This window comes from Myotis myotis, unplaced genomic scaffold (assembly GCF_014108235.1).
Source record: "Myotis myotis isolate mMyoMyo1 unplaced genomic scaffold, mMyoMyo1.p scaffold_m19_p_1, whole genome shotgun sequence".
Lineage (NCBI taxonomy): Eukaryota > Metazoa > Chordata > Mammalia > Chiroptera > Vespertilionidae > Myotis > Myotis myotis.
In genome coordinates, this window is record NW_023416313.1 from 57,093,681 (window position 1) to 57,115,576 (window position 21,896).

At 35.0% G+C, this 21,896-nt stretch overlaps 1 protein-coding gene and 1 pseudogene across 8 annotated transcripts in view; both read left to right on the top strand.

Moving 5' to 3' along the window:
* LOC118665298 overlaps positions 1-4,384 on the top strand; it is a 49,842-nt pseudogene extending 45,458 nt beyond the window's left edge.
* Positions 1-21,896, top strand: part of ARHGAP24 (Rho GTPase activating protein 24) — a 472,122-nt gene that overhangs the window by 131,397 nt on the left and 318,829 nt on the right. The window lies entirely within an intron of this gene.

Genomic DNA, 21,896 nt, shown 5'->3' on the forward strand with positions numbered 1-21,896 from the left:
CTTGGTGCACCCCCCTTGTGGTCTTTGTGTGCAGTTTTGTTGTAGTTAAGCCTTGATTGTTGTAGTTAATATTGGGGGGATTTGACCTCCAGGCTAACTGGCTGTGAGAGTCAGCTGTGTCTGCAGTGGGAGAACTTCTGTGATGGATCTCTAGGGAGGTGCTAATCTAGCATTTGCCTAAGGCTATCCGGCAAATGCCTCTGTGCAGGGCTTGGGCGGGGCAGGTCCCCGGGGACCTACAGGGTGGGCAGAGCGAGCAGTTACGCCTCCTCTGAGTCGGTATGCTATTCTCTTTCCTCCTAGTTGTAGAACTTCCACTCAGCCAGCCTTCCTGTGGTTCTGCATGATGTCCGTTCTGTCTTTTAGTTGTATTTTTGAAGTGGTTGTTCGAGGCAGCAAACTCCGGAGTTAACCTATGCCGCCATCTTGGTTTCTTCCAGATTTTATTCTTTACCTTGTTTTTATTTTCCATAAAAATATGTCTTTGATTTTGTGTATATCTATCTATTAGGTATCTATCTATCTATCTATCTATCTATCTATCTATCTATCTATCTATCTATCATCTATCTATCTATTGATCTATCTGTCTCCTTACAAGGGCCTTCATCATTTCTATAGCTGCTACATAACATTTTATTATGTAGATGTACCTTAATTTAATCAGCCCTGTCATGATGAGCATTTTGATTATTTGCAATATTCTGCTATTACAAATGATACTTTTGCATCATTTTGCACATGTAAAATGTATTACTTAAAGTCCTTAAAATGGAAAGTAATTTTTAATATGATAGATTTTTGCAAATTGTCACTTGTAGGAATTTTGTCAATTTTTACATTACCATTAGCCATGTATATGAGTATTTTTATTCATACCCTCTATAACATTGTGTGTTGTCCCACTTTTTATTTTTGGAAATTTGATTGATGGAAAAATATTTAAGCTATTTTTTATATTTTTATTATAAATGAGATTAAACATTTTTTGCATGCTTGCACATTTAATTTTCTTTATAATATTCATTTTTACTTTATTTCTAGGAACTTTTACTACATTAAGAAAATGAGCCTTTGTCTATGATACCTATTGCTAATATATTTTCTATTTTTTTCTTTGACAGTTTATTCTATCTGTCACACACATACATGTGTATGGTGAGTGTATATGTGTGTGTACTATCTCTATATGTATATATGAAGGAGATACACAGACATTGGTGGTGTTTATAGAGTTGAAATTTTCATTTTTTTCTTCTTTTTTTGGATTCTGAGTTTGTATCATAGCTGGGAAGGTCTTTCACATTCTGAAATTATTAAAAGATGTTTTTCATGGTTTCTTCTAGTACTTTTATGTTTTCTTTTCCACTTTAACTTCATTGATCCATCTGGTATAAGATGTAAGACTACATGTTGCTTTTTCTGTATAAAGTACATAATAAGCTTGGGAAAATATCCCAAGAAGTTAAATTTCTGCATTGACTTAGTAAAAACTGACATTTTTAGCCTTTTCCTGTGGGAGCCACCGAGCTGAGAGGAGTGTGGCCTTCTCTCCACACCAAGGTGTATGCTCATCCATTGATATCAGTGTACACAGAGCCTGCTGTGTTCAAGACTCCCATTCGACCAGATATTGTGAACTTTGTTTGCACCAACTTGCACAAAAAAAAAAAATAGCTCAATGTGGCAGTGAAGTGGCAGGTCATCAAACCAATGCTGAGTCTTGGGGTACTGGCAGAGCTGTGGCTCGAATTCCCAGAGTTCATGGTGGTGAGATTCATCGTTATGGCCAATGGGACGTGTGTTATGGGGGTCACATGTTTGCACCAACCAAAACCTGGAACCATTGGCACCGCAGAGTGAACACAACACAGAAGCGATACACATCTGCTCTGCCCCGGCTGCCTCAGCCCTACCAGCACTAGTCATGTCTAAAGGTCATCAAATTGAGGAAGATTCTAAGTGTCCTTTGGTGGTTGAAGATAAAGTTGAGGGCTACAAGAAAACCAAGGAGGCTGTTATGCTTCTTAAGAAACTTAAGGCCTGGAATGATATAAAAAAGGTCTCTGCCCCTCCGTGAATGAGCGCTGGCAAGGGCAAAAGAGAAACCATATTCGTATCCAGTGCAGGGGACTTTGCATTATCTATAAGGAAGACACTGGTATCATCAAAGCCTTCAGAAACATCCCTGGAATTACTCTGCTTGATGTGAGCAAACTGAACATTTTGAAACTTGCTCCTGGTGGATATAAGGGCTGAATCTGCATTTGGATTGAAGGTGCTTTCCTTATGACACCTGGAGTAAAGCTGCCTCCCTCAAGAGTAACTACCACCTTCCCATGCACAAGATGCTCAATACAGACCTGAGCAGAATGTTGAAAAGCCCAGAGACCCAAAGAGCCCACCAAGCACCACACAATTAGTTTCATCACAGAGTCCTGAAGAAGAATCCACTGGAAAGTCTGAGGATCATGTTGAAGCTAAGCCCCTATAAACCCCAGCCCATGTGCCGGAACCCCATTCTTCTCCAGGACAAGAGCCACAGCTCGGGCTGGATAAAGCAGCAGCAGCGCTAGAAGCCAAAGCAGATGAGAAGGGGGTTCCAGGCAAGAAGCCTGTGGTAGGGACAAAAGGAAAGAAGGCTGTATTTGTGCAGGTAGTAAAATAAAACTTTATTTAGTTAAGCCACTGAGATTTACTGTTTATTTCAGAAGCCAGTTAATGCTGACTACATTGGGAAGGTAAACTCTACTCAAGGACTAATTCAGGAATATAGGCTTCTTCTATTTTCTATTTCCATCATCTTAGGGCATGGGTTGTCAATTTTTATTTTTATTTTTTACTGTACAGGGCCAGACAGTGAATATTTTAAGCTTTGCTGACCATGCAATCTCTATTGCAATTACTCAATAATTGTTTTAGCTTGAAAACAACCACAGACAATACGTAAATGAGAAAGCATGGCTGTGCAATAAAACCTAATTAACAACAGTTGGGGGCCAAATCTGGCCCATGAGCCATACTTTGCCAACTCCCATTCTCAGGCCTCAGAATGCTACACTGGATTTTCTGTATCCAGCAGGCAGATGTGGGAAGAAAGAACCAAGATGACTTGGAATGTTTTTATTAGACAGACTTGGAATTAGTACACCTCACTTCTGCTCCTGTTTTGCTTTATAGAACTCAATTATATGGCCATACCTATTGGGAAATGTAGCTTATATATGTACACAAAAAAAGTAAGAAAAATAGGTATGGTGATCATCCAGCTGTTTCTACTATATTTTGCTTGACAACCTTTAGAAGAATAATTTATTTTGTATAATTACATTGGCTACCATCACTAGAAATGTGAACAAAAGTGGTGATAAGAAGAGGCTTTCATTGTCTCTGATTTTAATGACCTGCTACGATTTGCATTAATCTTGATAACTAGGTTTAAGTGCAAAATATATTTTTATCATGTTATGGAAGAATTTATATTCTTTGTATTTGTATTCTACAACAAGTTTGTATTTCTACTATTTATAAAAGGATCTGTTTTGGTACAATTTATGAGCTAAGAATAGTTTTTATGTTTTTAAAGAATTGTAAAAATAAGCAAAGAGTATGCAACAGAGCCTGTATGTCACCCACAAATCTTAAAATATTTGCCATCTGATTTTTTTAGAGAAAACATTTGTTGACTCTTGCTCTAGAAAAGTACTATTCAAAGTGTAATGTAGAGACCAGTAGAATTAGCAACACCTATAATTTCAACACTGCTAACATTTGGGGCCAGATAATTCTATGTTGTAGGGACTGTTCTATGTGTGGTACGGTGTTTAGCAGCATCTCTGGCCTCTACCTCCCACACCGTCGCTACAACAAAAAAATAATTGCCAAACATTGACAAGTGGCCTTGCTGGGCAGAAGCTCCACCTGTTGAGAACCACTGATATAGAAACGTGGTCGGAATACAAATTCATGGCCTCATCCCAGACGTACTGGCTCAGAATCTCTGGGATTGGGGTCAGTCATCTGTGCTTTAACAAGCTTTCCAAATGATTCTTATAGACACTAAAGTTACGGAACCGCTTTGGAACCATCTTTAGGATGATTGTATAACCATGAGGTACTTACTATTGTCATGGTAGCATTCTGACAGCTTACTTTATATTTTCTATGTAAAGGAGTGGTTAAAATTTTCTATTGTTTCTTGTGGCATTTGACAAATTATATTATCTAGAATATCAATCACATTATCCAGATTTTAAAATATATTTTCATAAAGTTAAGCTAAGTAATTTATCATGAATCTCCCCCCTTTCATTTAGCTAATGGTTTATTTTATTGCTACTTCCAATAATGATTTCTATGAATTTTATCTAATAGTTTTTTAGTGTTTTGCTAGTTCATTTATTTCAACTTGTATTTTTATTAATTCCTCAATTTTGCTTTTCTTGGGTTTTGGTGCTATACGTTTTCAAAGTTTTCTTTTCTATGTAATTATTTATTTTAATTTTGTTGTTTTTACATAAATATTTAAAGTAGAATTATTCTTCAAGACTCTACCAGGTATCTCCCATGGGTTTTGCTAGGCAATTATTTTAATACTGATATTTATCTACATATTCTAAAATTTTAGTTTTGATTTCATCTTTGACTTGTGTTTTTTGAAAAGAAAGGTAATTTGTTTTAAATTTATAGTTTCTTAGCTCTTTTTCCTCATTTTCCTGTTTAATGGTTATCAGAAAATACTTTATATACAAATTATATTCTTTTGGAACATATTGAGGGTTTTGCATAGTTGATATATATATCTCGGGTTCAACACATAATTTGGTTTCACTTTGTTTTCCTATTTGTTAGTTTCTTTCATGTGTAATAGTTGAGTTTAACCCATTAACAATATGTTTTTATGGTTGATGTAATTATTTCATGTTCTTTTACATTATGCTTTCAGTTTGTATAGGATTATTTAATGTATTTTGCTTTTTGGATCTGTCTTTCCTTTGCTTTGCATGTGTTTCTTTTGGGAATACAAAAATTTTTACCTTTACTCAAGAAAATACCTGTAAGCTAGTAATTTCTCTGAAATCCTTAATTCTGTATATTTTACACAAATAGCTGTTTACTCTAGAAGGGGCAATGATTATGTTATCATATTCCTCCTCCTCACCCAATTTAGTTAACAGTGTTGTACTTCTTAATGTGTACTTATATGTTGCTAAATAAACTGAAACTTATCCAACTGATCAATTTAAGGTATATAGTTTTTTTTAACTAGCTATAGGAGAAAAGTAATTTTACATTTAAAAAATATTTCTAATCTTTTCTCTTTTTTCACTTGCCTATTTTGCTAAACTATTACATTGTTAGGATGTATAACATTTATAAAAAGTTCTATAACCCTGCCTTCCCATATGTTTTAGTTAAACAGAGTCAATGTTTATTTTAATCATTTTGCTGTAATTTTCCCTTTTTTTCCTGTTGGAAAAATTATTACCCAAGTCACTTTGTCAAGATGAGCTCATAGCACTATTCCTTGGTTTTGCTTGTTAAAAAATATGGGTGTTAATTTTTGGATAATTGTTTTTTTTGTGGAGCTTGTCATCACTTTTTTCTGCGATTTTTTAAGTTGGATGTTGTAGTAGAGAAAACTGAGATCAGGCTGATATTTAGCCATATAGAAATTATTCAGATGTGCTGCCTGCCAATCCAGAGAATTTTTCTTGATTTTACAAAACAATAATGTAACTAAGATACATTTCACTATGAATGGTCCTGATATATGGTATGTCATTTGTATCCATAAATTCAATTCTTTCTCTATTTTTGGAAAATTTCCTTATAGTTTCCATTTTAATATTTTGTGTATTCCTTTGTCTGATTTTCATATATATCATTTCATAAAACCTATTGCACTCTCTTCTAAATTTTTGTCTTCCAATACTCCCATGTTTTGCAGTGTATTGTCTAATTTTATCTTAATTTCTCTGGTGTTTTTATTATTTTCTTCCCTTCCTTTCCTGAAATTTATCAGCTCATTATCTATCTATTTTTGTTTTCTCACCATCTGTTCTCTGGTCTCCTATATAGCCATGTGCCTTATAAAATTTGGCTTATATTACTATTTATAAGAATGAAAAAATACATATTGGGAGACAATTCGCAGTTTCATCTACAAGACTGGCCTTCTGTAGAGAAAGTTTTTCCTGTCCTAAGCTAAGTGTCACATAACTGGGGGACTGGGAACATGTGTTACCTGAAGAATTGCCATCTTTTATTGGGACAGGAGGCATGTTCTTGCGTCTCTGAGGTGCAAGGCCTCAGAGTTGCATCTCACTGGGTTTTACATAATGAAAGAACCTAAGGTATGTTACACAAGTTGTTAAAGGACATACAAAATGAAAACATTCCTGTGGTCTCACTGTGTTTTCAAGCTTTAACACATATATACACAATAGGGAGTGAGGGTTCAATTTTTTACTCACAGGTATGCAGCCCAACTGCCAAGTGTGCATTAATTAATAGCAAATTAATGTCTAATAGCAATGACCAATAAAATACTTGCCTCTCCCAGCTCCATTTAGCTTTGCAACTGCAATTACCTTGCGCTTTATATTTCTTCACAGCATAAAGGTGTCATTTGGAGGTTTATAAATGTTTTAGAATATCAGGAGATAAAATTAGATTTTGTTTCCTCTGGTGAGATAACAGATGTTTTAAGATGCTCATTATTCTAGGAACAGTATCATTTACTTGGGATATATTAAACTCATTAAAAATTTTCCCTTTTGGTTTTGCTCCAATGGATATCATTTCACCCACCTTTTATGTGTGTGTTTGGCTCAAGGAAAAATAATAATGAGCACACTTGTCTAGTACCTACTGTTTTCAGTTTCCAGTAAAATTTGGCCATTAAAATGCTTAGTGTATGTCTACATACAGGGTTACCGCACTGCCCATATGGAAATCTTGGCACTCCTCTTATTAACAGTTATCTGACTGGCTGTGTTTTCCTTTGCTTTTCTCACTGTCTGGCATTTCTTCGGCTGCTTCTCTGAGTCTCTTTTTCTCTTGATGTGTCTTTTTGGTTATCTGTTGATCTAATGATAAATTGCACACATATGGAAGGCATATATTGGAATTTTTAAAATGTTACCCAGTATAGAAGATTTTGGACAAATTAGTATGTGGTCTAGTCTTTCCTTAATAAGTATTTACTCGGTATCTTCTATTAGTATAGAACTGTGCTACCATGTGTTTAAATTGGGCAATTTCTTATAACTCAAGGCATCTGCAAAGTTCTAAAATTTTAATGCAATTTGCTCCTTGAACTGACCTCTCTATTTATTTTGCCTTATGTGAAATATACGATTTCTTGCCCAAAAGTTCCTCTAGCAGAATGTATTTACAACCATTGGCTTCTTACATATTTACCTTATTCCACTTCTCACTCACCAAGATCTAGGGAGGTAGAATGTAATTTTAGTTTAAGACCATAGTTTTTATTCCCTTTTAATTAACAATTATAAATCAACAGTTCAAAAAATACTTTTGGAATAGGTGTAATTTTTTTACGTATTTCCTAAAATATTTTTGGGAGCCTTTCCTTCTTTCTAAAGTTAAGTTCTAAGTTTCATTAGATTTAATTGGCAACCAGATGCTTCTGGTTCGGGCCCTTACAAATCAACTTGATTTTGTTTTCTTTGATTTTTTTTTTATAGATAGGTCTTTAATTTTTTCCTTAGCTACATACTGCAGAAACATTCATCCTTCTGAAGATATAGATTGCTATTTTATGATTTCTTTGGTTTAAGTGACTTGACATTATACTTGAATGTAATTGTGCAACTGATATTTTGCATGTAGTCATTAGCAGTCTAACTAAGAAATGAAAAAATTGCACAAGTGGTTTGGTTCCCTTCCAGTCAGTAAGCTTTGTATATTGATGTGCTTACTATGAAATGGAGAAATAAAATGATATCTTGTCTAAGTATTAACAGTTTTGTTTTAAGAATTTATGATCTCTATGTCAAATATTCTGTAGTTACTCAGATTAATGATTTTTTTCTGCCTCTAATTACCACTAATATTGCTCAATTAACTTATTTTATAATTTAAGCCTGGAGGTAATTAAGGTCATAATAGTCAAATAAAAGCTTAGTTTTCTCTTGATTTTAAGGAAACTTAGCATCTTCAAATATGTCCAAAGACTCATGACTGTTCTCAGAAGATGTTTAGAGTGTGTTCAATGAGGCATTTCTTTGACTTCAAATAGATACTGCCAATTTCTTCCTCTCTTGCATTTCTCTTTGCATCATCTCCCACATTTAATTCTGCTCACAAAAGGTACTGTTGTTCATATTTGTCATATCACTAATAGCAATCCAGCAGGATTAAACTTGACCTGTGTTCCTAAGATATTCTTATCCTCAATGAAACTACCACTAATGTAAAATCTTTAAAGTTTCACTCTTTTTCTTTGTCTTACATCTCAGGGTTGCATGCATGGGCCAAACAAACCTTTTCAGTGACAGACTCTTAAGATACTCAGAATAATTCCTACCTTTTGACTCTCGTCTAGCTCCTTGAAAAAGATATCCCTTCTCCTATGATTCAAATAAATATAAACTATACACTTAAAACCTAATCAAACATCCCTGAATCCTTAGATGAATACATCTTCATATCAGGTGGAGAATAATTGGAAAACAGCATAATATTTCAAAGCAACCTATGATTGTCAGCTATTTATTTCACTAGATGATTATATGATTACTTTTTGTAAGGCTTTTCTTATAGTGAGTACATGAACTATTTTTTTGTTATTATTGTTACTCCTCATCCAAGAATATTTTTTCCATTGATTTTTAGATAATTGAAAGGGAGGGAAGGTAAGGGGGGGAGGAGAGAGAGAGAGAGAGAGAGAGAGAGAGAGAGAGATTGGTTGCCTCCCACATGTGCTCAAACTGGAGCCAGGGATCAAACCTGCAACCCGGGTACAGGTCCTTGACTGGGAATCGAACTTGTGACCCTTTGGTGCACTGGCTGATGCTCTAACCATTGAGCACACCACCCAGGGCGAAATATTTTTTAATTAATGTTCTTTTTAATTGCCAGTTTCTCCTTCCATTTCTAGTTGAAACTTTTGTTGGGGAAAGTGGAAAGCCATGGAGACGTTACCTACTATGAAAGCATGGTGTCAATTCACAATTAAACATTTCCCACTATTCAACAATAACTTATTTATTCATATCAATTCTCTATCCGTTTTTTTTAATCAAATAATTTCCCAACCCCACTCAATGGTTCTTAACTCTAGGAAGATGATTTTGCTACTTTAAAAAAGTAAAATTTTGCACCCTGGCTGGGTGGCTCAGTTGATTGGAGTGTTGTCCAGTACACCAAAGGTTGCAGGTTCAATTCCAGGTCTGGACACATACTTAGGTTGCAGATTTGACCCCCAGTCCAGTTGATGTTTCTCGCTGACATTGATATCTTTTTCTCTCTCCTCTCCTTCCTCTCTCTCTAAAAATCAATAAAAGCATATCCTCAGGTGAAGATGAAAAATAAAGCATACTTTCTCTACAGGCTGCATAGACTGCCCTCTTTTCACTAATGTGTCTACCACCATTTCCTACCTTTTCTCTTCATCTTTCTTTCTGTGCTTAGGAATAACTTGGAAGACCTAGCTAACACATTCATCCCCAATCATTCAACAACTATTTGGTGATGTAGTTTGTTATTGAAGATTTTCAAAGGTGTCGCTATTTCTTTAGCTTTACACGTCTCTTCTTTGTTGTACCACACCACAATTCTAAGACTAAGGTTTAGTCTCATTGCTTCCTTACTTACATTCCATTTTTTTTTTCTATTTCATTGAAAACTGCCTCCACATTCTATTGAATTCCTCTTTTCTTTTAAATAGATCCCGTGTTTTTTGTTTGTTTGTTTGTTTTTGGGTTTTTTTTACTTATTTTTCTTGGTCTTCATGCACCAGTTGATATGGTTTTCCATTATTCCTTCCTTGGCTTCTATCATATTGTACTTTCTCTGTGGGTCATCTATCTTTTCTATCTCTTTAATTCCCTTCCAACTTTGAGTATTTCTCATAGCACAGACCTTGACCTTCACTATTCTTCTCTTTAGAAGCTTTCTTATAGTGAATTAATAATAAACTTCATTCCCAAGATAACATTTCTAGTCTCAATCTTATATGGATGTTCTAATTCCACAGGCCTTTGACACTTGAATTTTCTACCATTATTCTGAATTCAAAGTGCCAACCCAAGCTCATCATATATCTTCCAGCTCTAAAAAAAACTTAGATATTTAACATCTTTGTACTTCCGTTTTTTCATCTATAAAAGGGAAATATTAATAGATCTTATAGGCTTGTTGTGAATATATGTATATATTCATTTATATATGTATATTCACATATGCATATTCATTCATTCATATATATTCAATACTAGCCATTATTATTATCCCTTGACACAAAATTCCAATTAAATTAGGCTGTTCTTATCACCATCCACTGAACATACAGTGGAAAGACTCAGCTTCATTCCTCTATTGAAATTCTTTCGACAATCCTGAATTGTCAATCCAACCAAATTATCCTTGTGACCATTATAAGTTTGAATTTCTCCATGAAGTCTTTCCTAATAAATCCAAGGCTAATGAATTTCTCCCTTTTATTTTAATGTAATTTTTACACTAATCATATACATTAATTTGATGTGTATTTTCCTCTAAACCAAACTGTAAGTAACTAGTGACATAAATTCATACTTCTCTTGTCTTGCTCTCAGTGTTTTGTTATCTATGAACATGGTAAGCACTTCTTAAGTAAATTTTTGAGGGATGGAAAGATTAAAATATTTAAAAGCTCCCAAAGTGTCAGAGTTATGGACACACAATAATTTTCTGCATAGTTAAATGTGTTAGCAATATTGAATCTGGAGCCCAGTGTAACTGGAAAAATGTACAAGTTACATTAATTGAATGCTTGAGTTGCGTAGATAATCAGTGTTACCTAGAATCCAAAGTATTTTTTTTTGTTTGGTCTTAAGCGTTTAATTGTGAATCAAAATGCATACTCATAAGGTGTCTGATACTGGGATGAGTTGCCTGGATCATCTCCCTGGGTAGTATAGCCATAATCGTAGATAGTTCAGATCCACTAACAAAGAAGCTGATCTCAGCCAAGGTTAGAGCCAGGGTGAGAGTCCAAAGATCTTTCACATCAACTTTATCATCTCTAAAACCTCAAATTTTGGCAACAAATATGTGGTGGATGTCACCAAGAGTAGAAGTTTTAGGTTAATATACAACATTCATTAGGTTTCACTGATTTTTGTTTTTTAAACATACATTTGCCTTCTAAGGATTCCTCAATAATAGATTCCAATATCTATACTAGTATATGTATTGTCAATAACCACAAATGGTAACCACTAACCACATATGGCTATTGAGGATTGAAATGTGGCTAATCTGAATTGAGAAGTACTTTAAGTATAATAAAACCCACTTGATTTCAAAACGTTGTATGGAAAAAAGAAGGTAAAATATCTCAATAATTTCAACATATAAGCATGTTGAATGTTTTGGCTTTGTTGCATTAAGTGAAATGTATAATTAATATTAACTTGTTTCTTTTTTACTTTTATTGATGTAGCTACTAGAAAATGTTAAATCAAAAAGTTGGCTCACATCGTATTTCTATATTTCTATTGGAGAGTGCTGATCTAGATCAAAGAGATATTTGAGGTTTTCTTTCAAATAGGAACACGTATTAACATAGAAGATGACTACCAAGACCTGGGGCTGTGGTTTACATTCCTATGAGGGTTTATCCAAAATCTCCACTCCCTTTGCCTCATCTCCTGAACAGAAGCTTCTTCTATACCACACATCATCTCAGTCACCCCACACTGTTGTCCTAGTCCATATCCTGAGGAATCAGTACCTTGGCAGGCCAGGAATGTGGCAGAGCTTTGTAATAACTTATCTCGTTTCCACCCCTTCTTACTAATCATGATGGTCTTCTGCATGTTCATAACTCCAGCTTCACCTTGATTTATGAAGAACTGCAGTAGTTATTTAGCTAGAAAAATAATTTTGTGCTAGTCTTCTGGTACTTCATTTTAAATCTAAATACCACATGTGATGATACTTATGAGGCTTGTACATGTAATATGATACAACTTCTTCTGAGTAAGGTTCTGCTGGACTTAGTGGTTTTAGTTCAGCTGTTCTAATGAATTTAGAGAAGAGCCTGTTGCAATTTAATATTCTTTCTTAACACCTTTTGGCACCACTTGAAAAAGTAAAGGGATACATTTTTCAACTGACATGTGGCTTCTTCAAAACCCTCTAGTAGTTATGGGAAGAGAAATTCTATAAGTGACAGCAGCTTATTTTAAACCCGAAGACACTCCATAACAATGAATTTAACAATACAGGATTCTCTGTTCTTTCTCCTTTCTCTTCCCCTATAGTATTAACATTTATTTTAATTTCATCCATGTGTGGTTGTGTGTTTGTATGCATGTGTATATTTGTGTGCTCCCACAATGTGTGGGGCACCTTGTCAATCCAGATCAGTGAGTACAAAGAGTCTCCAGAGTTTGTTTGTATTTATTTAGTTATGTTTTTATTGATTACAGAGAGGAAGGGAGAGGGAGAGAGAGAGAGATAGAAACATCAATGAAGAAATAATCATTGATCGGCTCCTTCCTGCATGTCCCCTACTGGAGATCGAGCCCCCAACCCGGGCATGTACCCTTAACCATAATCAAACCTGGGACCCATCAGTCCACAGGCTGGCACTCTATCCACTGAGCCAAACCAGCTAGGGATTGTCTCCAGAGCTTTTTAAAAAAATAAATTACAATTTGCATTTTATTACAAGAGTATATTATCATAGGCAGATAGGGTATATCCTCTGAATAATTTTAATTTTAGATAGTTGCTTCTAATATATATCTAATGAAACGGCAATATATTTTATGATTCCATACCAGAAATTTTTATTTTTGTTGATTATTTCTCAACTTGTCCTAGCGTCACCCAGAAGATGGGAATGTAGCACATGGAACTGAGAATCAGTCATGACTCTCTTATCTTTAATCACAGTCTTGGATAAAACCTACTTCTCACTCTTCTGCTTTAGGACAGATTGACTAGGGATAACTCAGTACAATTCTCTATTTCAGTAAATTCTGTCATCTCAATACATTTTAAAAGCCTACGTTTATATGGCCGGTGTTACCCTGAGTATTTCATTGGAAGAAACAAATCATCCCAATGGTATTGAAGCAAAGGCACCTGATCTCAATATCCGGCAAAAGCAGGAAGGAGAATAGAATTCTTTATATTTTGCCCAGTCTTAAATAACCCTAAAGAGCTAATGAATCTCAAAGTTGGCTCTAAGATATTTATATAGTTTAATTTGTTACCAAACAGGAAGAGTTGATCTACCTGGCACTAGCAGAGACAAACACTGAAGACCAAGAATTACAGCAGAGAAAGATGGGCTATTTTATTTTGAATGGCACCACCCAGGAGAAGGGCAGCTAATGCTCAAAAGCCCAAACTACCTATCCAGTGTTCGGGCAGTTTTTTAAGGGTTTAGGGCAGTGGTTCTCAACCTGTGGGTCACGACCCCTGAAAAACATCCTTCGTATCAGATATTTATATTACGATTCATAACAGTAGCAACATTACAGTTATGAAGTAGCCATGAAAATAATTTTATGGTTGGGGGTCATCACAACATGAGGAACTGTATTAAAGGGTCGCGGCATCAGGAAGGTTGAGAACCACTGGTTTAGGGGGAACAGGTATGTGGAAATGCTAGTGGGACAAGATTTAGTTGGAGGACCTGGGATCTTGGCCATTTAGGGTAAAGGGCATCAGCACAGATCTTCCTGGATAATGAACTTTTTGCTTCTTAAAGGGTTCTGGTGTTCAAGTTCCCATTACGTGCCCTCCTTTGGTTGCCTGTGTGTTGGGAAAATGCTCCGGAGAATGGCAGTTGTATAGCTTACTTTATACCTTAAATGGAGGAGAGGTAAAGAAGGTTACATGAAATCCGTTGGTGGTAGATTAAGGGGACAGGAGAAAGCAAAATGGGGAAATCTCTGGGGTTGGATAAAGAGTAAAACAGAGACAAGTACTCTTTGACATTGGTGGGTACAGGAGAATGAACAATGAACATTTACAGCACAGAGAGATGGTATGCTGGGAATGAGATAACAATGAGGCATTCTGTGGTCTCTTGCTCTGGTGTGGTGGTTGTGCCCGAAAGGGTCTGGAAAAGATTACTCTGGCATTTCAAAGGTATATTATCTTAGATGCAAAAAGACAGTAGACAGGCTCAATTAAGGTAAAGCTTGACCTTGGTCAAGGAAGCTACAAGCTTAGGACGTCACTACCCGCCATGGCCTGCTCAACAGAGCTGGTTCCTTCCGAGGTTTGTGAGAGGGAATCTGTTCCGTGGCTTGTAGATGGCCATCTTCTCCCTGTGTCTACACATGGTCTTCCCTCTGTATATGTCTTTGTCCAAATGTTCTCTTCTTATAAAGACAGCCATCATACCGAATTAGGGCCCACCCAATGACTTCGTTTTAACCTAATAACCTCTATGAAGATCCTATCTCAAACTGTAGTCACGTTCTAAAATATTGGTGCTTAAGACTTATTCATGAATTTGTGGAGTTTATTTGAGGGGGGGTAAGGGGAGAGTGGAGGACAAAATTCAGCCCATAACATATTACATATATGGTTGCTGAGCTAAAAGTAAGGAGTGAATCTGAGTTTTTATTTATCATTTTATAAAAATTCATCTTAATTTTGAAAGTATTAAAAATATCCCCCTCCTCTCCCCATTAACCCCCTTCATCCTGCTCTACTCCCAGGCCTTCACTGCACTATTGTCTGTGTCCATGGGTTATGAATACATGCATATAAGTTCTTTTGTTAATCTCTTTTTGATTTCTGGTATATCCCATATTGCATTACAATAGAGTTTTTAAGAAAATTAATATTTTAGCAAATTAACTGGTAAATGTCAATTTGTTTTCTTCTCTTTTTTGAGAGAAGGTATTGTCATTAAGCAAAATGATAGTGCAGATGGTCTTAAGAGTAAATAAATGTGGGGTTTTTTGTTTGTTTGTTTGTTTGTTTGTTTGTTTTGGCACATTGACACACTTCTTTAAAGCCCAACTCAAATCCTGTTTCTTTAATTAACCACCCAGTTCTCAAAGAATTCACCTTCAGCTAAATGGCTATAATAGTTTCAGTTTTAATCAGACTTTTGTTGATCCAAATATATAGTTAAGTTTCATTAAAGATAAAACTGTCTGACATACAAATATTTTTATTCATCCATTCAATCTTAAAAAATTTCTGAACACTTGATATTGATCAGAAACTGTTTATCAAGCCTAAAGAATATCAAGATAAATAAAGTATGAATTCTTTCTCAATAAGCCTCAAAACTGATGAGGAGAAATATACATGAAATTAATAATGAGAATAATTAGAATAAAATATTTAATATTAGAATCCAGCTTTTCTCACTTCTAACTGTTGCCATTCCATTAATGGTCAAAGTGACTAGTACTCCCATGAAGCTAAGTCCAACAGTCAATTTTTATCCCCCCTCTTACTAGAACTATGAGCAGAATTTGACACAACTGATAAATTTCACTTGGCATTCAGGTCACACAATCTCTTGGTTTTCCTCTATCTCATTTGTCAGTCTCCTTTGCCAATTCTTTTTTTTTTTTTTTACTCAACCACTTTGTTACATAATATTGCAAGTGAGTGTTCAGTACTCTTCTATTCTCTATTTATTTCCTCTTTTTATTGGGGTCCAGATCCATGGTTTTAATTACATATATATTTCAATGGCTCCCAAATATAAATTTCCAATCCATTCCTTTCTCCTGGACTTCTAGACTTATTTACTCAGCTGCTTCCAACAATCTACTCAATGACTAATGGATATCTTAAACTTAACATGCCCAAAATTGAATTACTGTTCTTACCCCTAAACCAACTTCAACCATAGCCTTCCTCACTTTTGTTAGTGGGAGTTCCATCCTTCATAGTTATTCAGTTGAATAAAATTGGAGTAATGTTTGGTTATTCTCAGTCTCTCATATCTCATATATCTCACACCCAAGACATTAAAAAATTGTAGGCCCCACCTTAAAAATATATTAAAAACTTTACCACTTTTACAACTCTGCTATTACTGCCTTAATCTGAACCACTATCTTTTATTACCTAAATTACTCCAAAACCCCACTTGCTCATCCCTGTTCCTGTTCTTATCTCACTACAGTCTATTTCTAACAAAGCAGACAGAGCGATTCTTCTCAAACTTAATGTCAGACCATGTCAATCCTTTCCTACGAATCTTGCAATGTTCCCTGCGATGCTTAAACAGAAGCCAGGGTCTTCGTAGTGGCCTTCAAGATCCTTCACCATCTGGTTCGTATGTATTTCTCTGACACTGCTTCCCACATTTTTCTGCCTTGATCCCTCTACAGCCTGGGGTCAGAACTCCAGTCATAATCATACTTGTGGGCTTTGTAGTAGCTCTTCCCTCCTTCTCCATAGTTAACCCTCTTTCCTTCAGGATGTATTTACTCAAATGTCACTTTATAACAAAGAGCTCATCTGTATCACACTAGTGATATTCTGAGTCCTCTCACCCCCTTTTTCCATGGGAGACTGGAAAGCCTAATTTTCTTTGACTTTCCCTAAACTACCAACACTGGAACTGAGAGCTTTCTTTGTGTGTTATGTTTCTTGTATATTAAATAAAGTATTTTTTTTTAATTGCAAACTGTCCTCTCCCCACATTTATCAAATTCTATTTTTCTTTTTTGTTAATTCTCACCCAAAGATATTTTTCCATTAATTTTTAGAGAGAGTGGAAGGGAATGGGAGAGGCACACAGAGAGAAACATAGATATGAGAGAGATATATCGGTTGGTTGCCTCCCGCAATCACCCCTACCAGGCCAGCCAGGGATCTAGACTACAACCAAGGTATGTGCCCTTGACTGGAATGGAACCTGTGACTCTTTAGTCGATGGGCTGATGCTCAATCCACTGAGCCAAACCAGCTTAGGGGTTTTTCTTTCTTTTTCAGTTCACACTATTTATAAATTTAAAATATAATAAAAAATTTACTTTTATCATGTTTATTCTTTATTGTTTATTTCCCACACAGGAGCACAAGTTTATGAGAGCAGAGATCTTTGTTTATTCTCTAGTAGAGTGTCTGGTTAACAGTAGGCTTTTAATAAATATTTGTTGAAGGGATGGAAAAGTTAATGAATTAATCAATGTGAACTCAAACGTTATTTGTAAATTGTCACTGACAATTGTGAGTTTGAGTCTCCCAAATAAGTCCAGGAAGATTAGATCAAAGGCTGATTTAATTATCTTTAATTATAATATTATTAAGTATCAGAGTGGAGGTTAATCTCAGTCAAAGATGGTACCTGTTGACTTCACTCTTGGTGAAGTCCTTGAGGAGAAATGTATCTATTAATAAATACAATAGTGTTTATGGTTGAGAGCAAGGACCCTGGAGCCATCATTTCCGGGTCTAAAACAGCTCAATGTCTTCCTAGTAATCTGAAGGGCAAATGTTTTAAACTTTGCTGTCTCAGTTTCCTTCTCTATAAAATGGTGAAGGTAGTACTTACCTGATTGGTAGTTGTAAAGACTAAATGAGTAAAGAGCCTAGAACAGGGCTTGGCACATAGCAACCACTTGATAATCATCAGATATTGGTGTAATTATTATTATGGGGAGGTAATTTTGTTTAATGAAAAGAATATCATATTAGGTTTAAGACTGAGATCTGAGTCTGACTGTATCACTGACTAGTTGCACGGGGTTGAGTCATTTAATTATTCTACCTGTGAAATTGGATTTAATTATTATAATTAGCATTTTATGAAGTGTGTTTACTTTGCATAGTGCTCTACTTAATTATTGAGGTATATTTGTGAAAACAAATATGACCAAATCATAGCAAAGTAGCAAATTGAGCAAAATTATCCAAAATTCTTTCATTTTTCTTTTTGGTGTCGTTCAGCTGAGTTTGTCACTTAACACAATGTCCTGAGACATTCAGCTATGGTGACCCATCCCCATAGTCATTGTGGGACAGTAATAAGAGTGTAAGCTTGAAAGTCAAACAACCTGAGTTGAGTTGAAGTCCTAACCCTACCTTTCCCAAGTGAGTAATATTGGACAGGTAGGTTATTAAAACTCATCATTCTATTATTTTCACATATAAAATTAATAGTAAATTATACTCACCTCAAAGAATAACATACAATAATGGAAGTAAAAATGATCTTCAATCATAGCAACTACATAAAAGTTGATGATGAGGGTGCTGCCCATTGTGATAGGGTGGTGGTGGTACAATGGCAATGCACTGAATACTCAGATGCCAAGTGTCTTGATCTTTGCTCACATGTCATCGTCTTAGTGACAAATTGCCATCCTCTCCCTGAAACCAGCTCTATCCATTTCTGCTTTATTTTTGTCCGTGAAACTTATCACCATCTGTGACACCATAGCATGTTACTTATTTATCCCTAACTAGAAGATAAGCTCTGTGAGGGAAGGGATTTTCTTCATCTTTGTTCACTGCTATATCACTACTGCCTGGGAAAGTGATTGTCATCATTTGAATATTTTTTTGACTGAATAAGTGCATAAATGACTCTAGGTACGTCTGCCTATATACTCAGCTGAATATCCTTTATGCTGACTTGTTCATACTCAACCTGGGCAATATGTATGCATTTATAAATTATCTCCAGCAACAAAACATTCACCTAGTTATTTTAAAGGCACAACTCCTGCCCCCGTGCCACATTGGAGGAGCAGTAGGTAAAGTTTTGTCAGTTGTGTCTTACAGAGGTCCCGCCAAGGAAAGTCCTGAGATGAGATAACTTTCTCTCTGCTACACTGGCCTCTTACTGTGTAGCACATGTTATTCTTAGATATACAATTATACTTATAGAAATGAGTTTACTATAGTTTGCACTGAGTTTGGAGTGTATTTGTACATCAGTTACTTAAATCCAGTTGAGGAAGAAATGAAAAAATTTACACATAAAAAGAATGGCAATGAGTGTTCTTTGCAAACACAGGAATATTTATATATTATACATTGGGATTTTACAAATAGATACACTAGATTCACTTCACAGATCACCAATGACAGAACAGACAACTTTGAAGAGCAAAGATATAATATTGCCATTTATTACAATATATCCTAAAACCAAATGCGTTAGGCAAGTGAGAACTGTGATTTGTGTCCTGAGATTTTAATTGGAAGATTTTCTATTAGGATATAGCTAGTGATTTATGAACAGAAAATTTAAAAAGTGTGTCTCAGCTTGTGAAGTTCCTGCCAGTTTGATATATTTTAATTATTTATAAAAAATTAGCTTTATTTTTCTTTCTGGAAATAGTCACCCTTGCCTCCTGGAACTTAATTATTGTGTCCTTGGGAAGCTTCTCAATGCCTGCCACTCAATTTCCCTGCATATCTGTTTTTAAAAGTACAAGTAGTTAAAAAGTGTCCTAAAGTAGAAAATATTAAAATTTGGCATTAAAAAAAAATTGCTAATTAGAAATTAACTTTCCTAAAAGGAGTTTACAACTGTGTCACATATGTGCATTCAGAACTCTGGATTTTGAAAGCTATATTTATCCTAGAGGCCGGGTGCACAAATTGTGCACGGGTGGGGGGACCGATCGGGGGGTGGGGCTGGCAGGGGAAGGGGCCTAGGGTGGATGGCCGGCTGGCCCCGCCTCCTGGTCGAACTCCTAGTCAAACTCCCAGTCCAATTCCAGGTCGAGGGGGCAATTTGCATATTAACCTTTTATTATATAGGATTCTATTTCTGAAAGTAAAATGCTAAAAATGGCTGCAAATGAATTCGGTGATTGTTTGGCAGATATCATAAAAAGGCCTTCTTTGTTATGTACTTTAATTCCACACATTTACTAAACATCTACATTTTATAAGAACAACCTACTCCCTAGTCCAGAATGGCTTCAGTTTAGTAGCCAGTTTCCCAACTCTGGGCTGTCTCATTAGCAAGTCTAATTGGCATATTTACTAGGTATTGTGTTTTAAACACACTATCATATTTAAAATTCACAATAGTCCTGTGGAGATATGTATGACCATTTTAGCATTGAGGAAACAGTTTCAAAGTGTTTAATTTTTGTACAAAATTCTGACAGTTATAAATTGCACAACAAGAACCTTAAAACAGGTATTTCTATTCTAAGTCTAGGGCTTATTTTACTACACCCAGCCCCCTTCCTTAATTACTTGGTATTCTCTCTAGCATTTAATGTACTTAAAGCAGTGGTTCTCAACCTTCCTAATGCAGTGACCCTTTAATACAGTTCCTCATGTTGTGGTGAGCCCCAATTTCATTGTTACAAATTGAACATGATTAAAGCATAGTGATTAATCACAAAAACAATATGTAATTATATATGTGTTTTCCGATGGTCTTAGGTGACCCCTGTGAAAGGGTCGTTCGACCCCCAAAGGGGTCGCGACCCTCAGGTTGAGAATCGCTGAATTGTAAAGTTTTCTTTCACCAAGACTTGCTGATGGATTTATTTGGATCTGAGGCATGAGGGCCACAGAAGAATCAGGAAAACTCTTAGTTTTTTCCAAATATTTTTCTTTGTTGTATTCACCAAAATGGAAAAACCATGTGTTTGTGATTCAGGTTACTTTTTAAAAATTATAAAAATAATATTTAAATATTAAAATGTAATTTTTAAAATGTATCATAATTACTAGGGTTTCATTTTTCAATACTCTTTCCTAGCCTTATCCAAATGTATAGTTTTTATAACAGTGAATATAGTATATATGTAGTTGAATATTTTGTTTTCACTTATTAATAGGTCATATAAGTGGCCTTACAGTATTTTGCATCATTATATAATTTAATAACTTTTATGACTGCATATATATATATATATATATATACTCCCTCGGGGTCATATCTTTAATTAAATTAGCCGTTTTCATTATTAGCTCTTTCATTAGGATTAATGAAAAGGATTATTGACTAAACCAGCTTTGGTTTTTAAAAGGATGGCTTTGATCTTTCAAAATTAGACACAATATTAAGATGGACTTGGAGTTATGAAAATTGTTAAAAAAATTCTGATAGTGAATAAGTTAATGTCTTTCTCAGAAAACTCTTTTCTTAGCACATCTTACAGTCTTGGAATTTTAAAATGCTGATGAAACTGATCTAATGTTTTGCTTGCTTTCTTCAATTTCAACAAGTACTTTTTAGTGTTACAGCAAAACATGTCTTTATGATGCATGCTATATTACAATGAAAAAAATAATGACCAGTGTTCATATTAGAGATTTTAAGTGTTCTACATTTATTTGTTTTTCAGTAATGAGATAAAGAGGGATTAAATGATTTTGACTTTTGAATTTTGTAATACTTTTAGTGAAATGTCACAAACAAAAGTGAGAGTGATAGTACTCCATATAAGAAAATAGAGTTACTGATTAGAAATAGTTGTAATATCTTATTCCCCTACAATATTACTTTATTGACTCAGCCTATGAAATAGGATATAATTCAGAATATGAAATTCTATTTATTGAAAAAATCCACAAGAAGTTAATCTTCATTAGAAAGCAAATTATGGTTTTCAAGGTCATTAATATTATCATTCCCATTTTATGTGCCTAAAATATTTATTAAGGCAAACACTTTTTTAAAAGCATAGCAAATATTCTCATATCTGCAGAAGTATCTAATGACAGTGAAAATGAAGAAGGATGAA